The 9,486-nt window shown below is 45.1% G+C and overlaps 1 protein-coding gene across 1 annotated transcript in view; it reads left to right on the top strand.

Annotated features, from left to right (window-relative positions):
- aak1b (AP2 associated kinase 1b) overlaps nt 1-3,722 on the top strand; it is a 55,552-nt gene extending 51,830 nt beyond the window's left edge. Inside the window, exon 21 of the mRNA XM_062553796.1 lies at nt 1-3,722. This exon is cut by the window's left edge and continues 204 nt beyond it. The gene's annotated coding sequence lies outside the window, so the exon portion shown is untranslated.
- The last annotated feature ends 5,764 nt before the right edge of the window (nt 3,723-9,486 follow it).

Here is a 9,486-nt window from a genome sequence, read left to right on the forward strand (position 1 = left end):
TCTCTCTCTGCTTACGCGGCCACCTTTTCTGCAGTCCACCCTGCTTCAGCCTGACCTGAGCTGACCTAGCTCGACCAGTGGCTGTTGGTTTCGCCTCACCCTATCCCACCCCCTCAACTCTCCACTTCACCACCCATCTGTTTCTCTTGCTCTTTGATCCGTCCATTTGCTTGTCGTTCTGTTGTGCTTCTTTGTGTCCTCCCTCCTCAGTTCCCTCCTCCATGGCCATCCATGTTTTGCGTTTAATTTATTTCTCATATTCATCTGCTTCCGTTTGCTTATCAGTTGATCGTTGCTCACCCTTCAAACTTCAAGTTCTTTGTGAAGCGCTTCATGATTTCTTTAGCTCCCCATGGCTCATTCTCTTGTCTTATTGCACTTTAACTCCTGAAGATGTGACTCCTTAATTGACTAGTTGTCATCGGCACTCTTATATATATATATAGCTCCTGTATCATCTGTGAATTTAAACACCTGCCCTCCACTCAGTCTGCTCTCTCCTGCAGTGTAGCACTGTCTGGATGGCAACCTGTAGGCAGTGTCTGGATGAAGCTGATTTATTATTGTATGACATAAACCACTTTGGATTAGTGACGGTAAATTGTGGCCCATTTGCAAAGCTGGAACTCTAGAGACTGTTTATTTGACCTGACCAGGAAATAGTTTGCTTTGGTTTTTAATTGACATTTTCCAACAGTGAGTCAGGTGAGTTAAGGTATGTTTGACCCAACAGTCGTTTGAAAGATGCCATGTGCGGCTTATTTTCCATTGAAAATAAAGGTCTTACATGTTGTACTCACTGTTGATATTTAATGAAATGGTTCAGGATAACTGGCCACCAGGACTCTAGGGTCTCTTGTTCAGAGAAGGCATCAGGTTCAGGCGTAGATGTTTTCACCTTGCTCTCTTAGGACCCCTCCATTCAGTTCACCTTGAGTGGTCAAAAAGAACATACAAGTAGCTGCAAATCAAGGCTACATTGATTATGGCAGTAGAATAGCGCTTTCAAAGCTGTAATCCAACACACTGGCTTGTGTGTTGGTGGGTTATTGTCCAGGGCCTTGACAGGCATTTTTCAAACACCAACACATGCTCATTCATTTTCCTTCTCTCTTCAGTCTCTGTAAGTGGGTGTCTTGTCGCATGGCTGTCTATTGATATATCTTTATTTTTTGTGGTCATCCATTAACCCAAGCTGCTCTGAATCCTCTTTCCTGTAAATAGCGTCTGTGATGTTGATCGTTACCCCCTCAAGATTATGTAAATTGATGTATATCTGCAATACCTGATTCTGGTCCTATGAAGCAATTGTATGTTACCTTGTGTACAGAGCCCTATTGGCCTTCCTTGCCCCCTCCCCCTCTCCATAGTATACAAGAGATTATTTAAAAGTATATTTCATATGTGTAAGATTATTTGTGGAAGTAAATGGAGTGGTAGAGATTGAATGTATGAAATGAGTATCAGTAACAAAAATGCTAATATATGTATATCATTCTATAATAGCTGTTCAGAGAACTTGTTTATCTTTATCCGTGTTGTGTGTGTGAAGATGTTGAGAATGTAAAGTATCTTTCTCTCTTTCTCTCTGGTTTGAACTCATGAAATACCATTGCTTTGCCACGACCCCCCCAAAAAAGACAATCCACACTTCTTGGTCTCTTGAGGCTCGTGTAGGGGCCCACAGCCCCTGTCTTTCGGTGGTTGGATGCTGCCCAGCTCTGTTGGCCAGAGACGGTTATGTGTCAGTGGGTGAGCGCTATGTACAGGCTGTGTGCGACCTCGCTGCAGGCTGCCGAGGCTAGCACACAGAAGCTAGCACACAGACACTAGCACACAGAAGTTAGCACATAGATGCTAGCACACAGATGCTAGCACACAGACGCTAACACACAGAAGCTAGCACATAGATGCTATCACACAGAAGCTATCACACAGACGCTAACACACAGACGCTAACACATAGATGCTAGCACACAGAAGCTAGCTTAGAGTATTCATGAAGCTTTGCCGCTGTCCTGCTCGACCCCTCTGAGTCCAACTCAGGCATATCAGAGCATGAGCTTGTGTGCTATCTCAGAGAAGTCTACGCCATGATGCATTCATGTTCAGTGTTCTGATGATTACTGTGTGAGAGTGTGTGTGTGCATTTGTGTGTGTGTGTGTGTGTGTGTGTGTATGCATGAGTTGGTGAGCTTGTGTTTCTCTGGATGTTAAGGAGTATGTACTGTAGTCCAAGTGGTGAGGTTATATCTGTATCGCCAGTGGCTGTGGTGACAGCTGCTCCTCTAAGATTAAAATAACTGAGCTTACTATGGGCACCTCGACTGGCACCTTTCTGGGCACCTCTCCCGTCGGAAAGCACAGGCCCTTCTCTCTCTGGCAGAGTGCCCATCATATCAGGTCTTGAAACAGATCTGTGATGATCTCAGTAACCCCCCCCCCCCCACCCCCACCCCTCATATGACCTTTGCATTGCAGTGGGCAAAACACATTTTCCTTTAAGATTCTTAGAATTGGCCAAATGCATCAGTTCATGTGGCTGTCATGACAACATGAGGGCCTGTGTCCATGCAGCATTTCTTTTCTGGAAGAAAAAAGCCCAGTACTTCATTTGTGCTGGGGAGTACTGCAGCCCAGTACTTCATTTGTGCTGGGGAGTACGGCAGCCCAGTACCTCATTTGTGCTGTTGAGTACGGCAGCCCAGTACTTCATTTGTGCTGGGGAGTACGGCAGCCCAGTACTTCATTAATAAAAAGTGTTACTTAGTGTTACTAAGTTTATATATAGGGTAGTTAGCTTCCAAGCGTCCCCTGTTTATGCAGTGCGCTGGTAGATACCTTGGACATTACCTCACATGCCTTTTCCTGTAATTTGTATGTGAAGGGGGGGAGTTGGACAATACGCTTCAGGTATCATATGTTGTGATGACTCCAGCGCCTTTTTCAGAGATTTTCTAACTAAAACACTCAAATGGCCGTACAAAAAAATCCAGTACACTCTTACTCTCACAAAAGGCTCTTCTCTAGGAGTTCACATTTGATTGCTTTCCAATAGAGACCATTTGAAAAAACTGGTGCTCAGAAAAAACAACGCAATATGGACATGGGCCCCTGGCATCCTTGACTTGCTTTGAAGTCCCCCAGTTCCCAAGCACCATCCTATAATTTATGAAATATTCATTGATTGTGTTTTTCCATCTTAAGGTTTCTGCCACCATTCCCTACGTAGATGATTTGATTTGAAATACCCTGCATAGGCATGACATTTGAAGTTGGTCAGATAGCTTTTAGTTGATCCTTCTAACCTTGACTTTTCTCAGAAAATCTCTGGAAAATGTGCGACCTGCACCCATTGATCTCTGTTTGGCCAACCTATGCAATCCCTCTGTTACCACCCTGCCAAACCATCTCCTTCCTCCCTGATCGTAGAGAGCCATTGTTTGTTGCAGAGGTCTTGCCTTTCGCTGGTTTAGTTACCTGTACATTGTGAAAATCAAAGACCCTTTTCTGGTGTGCTCAGTTGTTTTATTTTGATAGAAAGATAGAGAAGTTTATTTATGACCATGGTCACCCAATGATGCAAACCTGCCCAAGGGTCTCTGTAGCAAGTCCCCAAAACCATTGTTAGAACCTTGATCATTCAATGTGCACCTCTATTTTTGTGAAGAAAAAAGGAGAACCAAGAAATGGGGTTGTTAAATAAAATAAGTGTAACTGTGTGAGATTATCTATTTATTTGTCCTTGATGCAAGTATGACATTTGTGCATGTGCGCACGCACACACACACACACACACACTCACAATGTAATGAGGGTATCGTGTAGAACAAAGGCCTCTTTACAGTGACTCATTTCAGCCTTCAGCAGGCAGGTGTGCACAGGAGATTTGTTTTCAGTGGCGTGTGACAACCACGTGCCAGAAGCAGGAGCTTGAAGCCAAGATCAGGGAGCAGGTGGCCCTCTACAGGCATCAACCACATCAACCACATTCAGACATTTCATGTAGTCTAGCCCACACAGTAGATAAACCCAGTCATTTATATAGAATGGCTGTAGTCATGAAGTTTGAATAGTCAGTTTGAGAAGAGTGGGAGGTTAACTTGGCACCTGTAAGAGTTACAGTTTGGATGAGAATTTTGAACAGTTTGTTGGATAAGTTAACAAAGTTAACTCTCACTCAGTTCTCACTCATCTTTTTACTTAGGGGAAATTACACAAACTCATCTCATCAGCTAGCTTTGGCCAGACCTATACTCGAACAAAGTTTAACAGGTCTAACCAAATCTTTAAACCAAACAACTGATTTTCTTGCACCGCATCAGCAAACGTAATTCTGACTCAATTTATCTTGTTTGTGATTGGTACCTTTGACCTTCGGTGAACTTTATAGATCTCAGTTGTATAATCCACATAGGCTGTAATGGCTTTATAGATCTCAGTTGTGTAATCCACATAGACTGTAATGGTGTAATCCACATAGGCTGTAATGGTGTAATCCACATAGACTGTAATGGTGATGAGGTCTGGTCCACATAGGCTGTAATGGCGATGAGGTCTGGTCCACATAGGCTGTAATGGCTTGCCACTTAACTGCATGCTTAATGGTTTGAGATTAACCCTTTCTCTGCTGGAGATGTCGATACCTAACACTGCTTTCTGTGCTGTCTGGCTCAAGGTAAGACTTGAACACTGGTTTTATCACAAGTCATCTACCTCATCCTCCCATTTCCTCTCCCTCCAATATAGCTCTCACCGATCACTGCTAATCCCTCCAATATGGCTCTCACCGATCACTGCTAATCCCTGCAGCCACAGTTGGCTTTATGTCCCCAGACTGTCTTTCATGTCTGAACATGTTCCCAACTTTGAAAAGTATGGCAAATACAATAGCGCTTGTTACATTGTGTTATTTGCCAGTGACATTTCAAGCCAAGATGTTGCCCCTTAGACTTCATGGGAGCTGTTTTGTGCCACTTTATCCATTTTTCAATGTTGCTAGATGTGTTTAAACCCAGCACCCATCCAAGTGGACATTGTGATGTCCATTGTTTCTCATTATCTGTTTTGACACGCCCACAAGATGTCACACTACTCTCTGATACTGGTCAGTGATGTGTTATATCGCTCAATCACTGATGTGTGATATCACTCAGTCTGTTCCTCACACACTGATGTGTGATATCACTCAGTCTGTTTCTCCACTAACCTCACACTCTTCTGCTGTTTCTCATCGTGGCTCATCGTTTCTCATCGTTTCTCATCGTGGCTCATCGTTTCTCATCGTGGCTCATCATTGCTCATCATTGCTCATCATGTTTTTCTTTGAATATTTGAACATTTGCTTGAACGTAATAAAGTGGAACAGCCCTCGCTTTTGGCATATCCATGACATATTCTTTTGACATATCTCTCTGATTGACTTGATTGCCATGCACATATACAGTATATTGTTGGTGGTTGAGGAGTAGACCTAATATCATAAAGATACCTACCTGAGGTCAATGATATTTGCGTGTGTCAAATTCAAATATGCTCCAGAAATAACTAGTTTTGGTTTTGGTACTAGATTTTTACAAAATATGTTCACTACACCCAGTGTTTCCCACAGATTAGAAGGCAATGTGTGGTGGTCGCCCCATGTCTTGGTCGGGGGGGCATCATATAATGTGAATGATTTTTTAACAAGATGTAAAGCTTGTCTTTATTTGAAACACACACATTATGTAATTAATTACTCTATTATAGCCCTACATTCTATATACTGACATTTCTGATATCCATAACAGCAATCTTTATGCAGATTATGGCCTAGGCCTACTATTCTTATTACAACTCCACCTCTTAAATTCAGCTGTCTGGTTGAAGCCTCAAAATATTGTAAACAAAGTAGCAGGCTAAGTTTATCATACTCTTCTGGTTGGACTGTTCAGTTTCTGTTCAGGTAAGCTACTTGTTCTCCTTGGGACAGGCCCCTTTAAGTCTTGGAGTTGAAAAACATTGGTATTGAGATGGTCAGTCAACTTGAATGCAAGAGTTTTAATCAAATGTCTGCAGCATAGCCTGATGATGCTAAACGGATCTAACAGTAATTTAGCTAGTCGTCTTCTGTGCGTCATTGCGTTCACGATTGTGAATGTTTTATCTAGATTAAATGTGCATGTCGAGGGCGGGTGTCCATTGAGCGCGCACGAGAGAGGGCCAAGGAGAAGGAGTTTACTTCTACTGTTTGGAAAAGTTGCACACATAGTCTACAAAGGTTACGGAAACAATTCAGTTTAACGAATGCTGCGTGTTTTTCAATAGCGTTAAAAAATAAATCAATCAATAAAAAAGAATAACGAAACGCAATATGTGGCGGCCGGTGCTGAATCTGTGGCGCACCGCCACAAATTAGTCTATGTGTGGGAAACACTGACTACACCTATAGTCTTGAGCGTCCTTTTGCATAGTTCAGGAAGTGACATCATTCACAATATTCTTGCCAGACTAATGCTCTTCTGCTTTGTTTGCCCGCAGAACTCCAGAGTGTCAACGGCTACGGTGTGTGTGTGGAACCCCAGCAGAGCTACGGTGTGTGTGAGGAACCTCACCAGAGCTACGGTGTGGAACCTCAGCAGAGCTACGGTGTGTGTGTGGAACCTCAGCAGAGCTACGGTGTGTGTGTGGAACCTCAGACGGAGCCGCTGTTGCAGGCTCTGGCCGATGGTGTGAGGGAGGTGCTGGTGGCCACTGAGGAGATGGTGGTGCTGCCCCCTACTGGCCAGCCCCCACTGCTGCTTCTGCTCCAGACAGGAGGTGCTGGTGCGCCCCCCCACCAGGCTCAGATGCAGGACCCCCAGCTGCCCTATGATGACGTGTTCATGGGGGCCCCCTTCCCTGCTGGCAATGCAGACGTGTTCAGCAGTGCCCCGTTTCCCCAGACACACCATAAACCCCCCCTCCCCACTCACACCCCCCCTCACCTCCCCCTCCCCACTCACACACCCCTCCCCACTCACACCCCTCTCCCCCCCCAGCCCACTCACACACCCCTCCCCACTCACACCCCCCCTCACCTCCCCCAACCCACTCACACCCCTCTCCCCCCCCAACCCACTCACACACCCCTCCCCACTCACACCCCTCCCCCCCCCCAGCCCGATATCTTCCTGCAGGCCCCCTTTGGTAAGAGGACTGTGGCCAATGCCTCCTCCAGCAGCACAGTTGCCTGTGGGGTGCCCCCCTCTCTCCACCCCGTCCAGCCCGTCCAGCCCCCCCAGACTCACCTGCACGCCCCTCACAGGACCCCCGAGCCGCCCCCCCCGCTGGGAACTGTGCTGCCCCCCCAACAGCCCCACTCCCTGGGCACGGGCGCGTTGCCCCCCCAACAGCCCCACTCCCTGGACGCAGGCACGTTGCCCCCCCAGCAGACCCACTCCCTGGGCACGGGTGCCCGTGTGCGTCTCCTGCGCTGCTCGGAGGTCCCCCTGCCCCAGCAGCCCGTGGCTGCCCATCGCGTGGTCTCCTCGGTGGGTCAGCAGGCTGCTGTGGGCTCCGTGCCCGTCGGGCCGCTCCACTCCTGGGCTGTGGGCGTGGGCATGGGTATGGGTATGGGGGTGCGGGTACCCGTCGTGGACCCATTTGTGGCGGCGCCCTTCCACCCCAGGGGCACACAGGGGAAACCTTGACCCGTCAAGCTAAAACTTCCTTACCCCCCCAAAACACACACACACACACAGACAAGCAGAGCTAATCCAACCCACAGTCCACTTTGGTGTCTGAGTGGGTATAATAAGTACGAGGTTTAGTGAAGAGTGACTTATACTGTAAGTCGTAAACCTACTGAAAGAAAACCCCTATGACTTTTTTTTGTTTGTTTGTTTACTTTGTTTTGGACATAAATTGCCTCTGGAGTAGATTGGTACCAGATCAGGTTCCAGTCCGGCCGCTGTGTAGCCGTGGGAAGGGCGGGGGGGCGGGGGGTCGGGGGGTTCTATATGCACCTCTGTACAGGTGCAATCCTTTTACTGTTAGCCACCCTCATGGGTTAGGAGTACTCACACTTAAAGGGATATTCCACCATTTTTGGAATTAAGCTCGAGCAAACCCTCGAGCAAAACAATTGATATTTACCTTTCTCCTGTTCATCCAGCCATTCTGTGAGTTCCATGTCAAATCAAACCTAGAAAAACGCCAGACTTCATTTTCAGTTTGTCTTATTGCACTTTCTAACTTGAGAAGAGACACGTTTAAAATGGGAAAATTACCGTAAATCTTAGTCACTCACAGCATGAGGCTAGCGCGATGCTAATGGTCTAATCCGATTCAATGATCTGTGCTAGGTTGAAGCTAAAACTTGTATCGCCAGACTCACAGAAAAAAGATAAATATCAATTGGTTTGCTCAAGGGGAGGTGGAAAATTAGCTTAATTCCCCAAATAGTGGACAAATGTCGCTAGAAAGTAAAGTGAACACGAACACACCCTGACCACAGCAGCATTTCACAATACAGGACTTATATATACAGTGAGGAGCACATGTATTTGATACCATGCTAAAACAGGAATATAAAATCATCATTTGACAATTGATCTTAATGCCTTAATTTAAAAAATGAGTAAAAATCAAACCGCCAAGGACACCAATTTTCTTTGTGATTGAAGAATGTATCGTAAATAGATAAATGTTTTCCTTAAATGCTAGGGGAAGGAAGTATTTGACCCCCTATGTAACCCTATGGGAATTTAACACATAGGGTTAACATAGGGGCAGGCAGATTTTTATTTTTAAAGACCAGCTATTTCATGGATCTAGGATATTATGCATCCCGATAAATTTCCCTTGGCCTTTGGAATTAAAATAGCCCCACATCATCACATACCCTTGACCATAGCTAGAGATTGGCATGGTGCTTTTTCCAGTAGGCCTATTAGCCTGTTTGATTTGCATTGAGCTCAATGAGCATCAAACAGGCTAATAGGCCTACTGCAAAAAGCACCATGCCAATCTCTCGCTATGGTGAAAGGTATGTAATGACGTGGGGCTATTTTAATTCCAACGGCCAAGGGAACTTTATCAGGATGCATAATAACCTGAATCCATGAAATAGCTGGCCTTAAAAAATAAAAATCTGCCTGCCCCAATGTTAACCCTATGTGTTAAATTCCCATAGGGTTACATTGGGGGTCAAATACTTCCTTCCCCCTAGCATTTAGGAAGAACATTTATTTATTTACGAAACATTCTTCATTCACAAAGAAAATTGGGGTAGTTAGCGGTTTTATTTTTACTCAATTTTTGAATTAAGACATTAAGATCAATTGTCAAATGATGATTTTATATTCCTCTTTTTAGTCAACTTTAGCATGGTATCAAATACATGTTCTCCTCACTGTATATATATATACGCACACACACACATACAAATATATATACTATATATGGAGTTGCTATCAAGTTGGAGTGACAATCGTGACAACTGCACTGTTTCAGAACTGTTGACAA

The sequence above is a fragment of the Sardina pilchardus genome, chromosome 14, assembly GCF_963854185.1.
Source record: "Sardina pilchardus chromosome 14, fSarPil1.1, whole genome shotgun sequence".
Lineage (NCBI taxonomy): Eukaryota > Metazoa > Chordata > Actinopteri > Clupeiformes > Clupeidae > Sardina > Sardina pilchardus.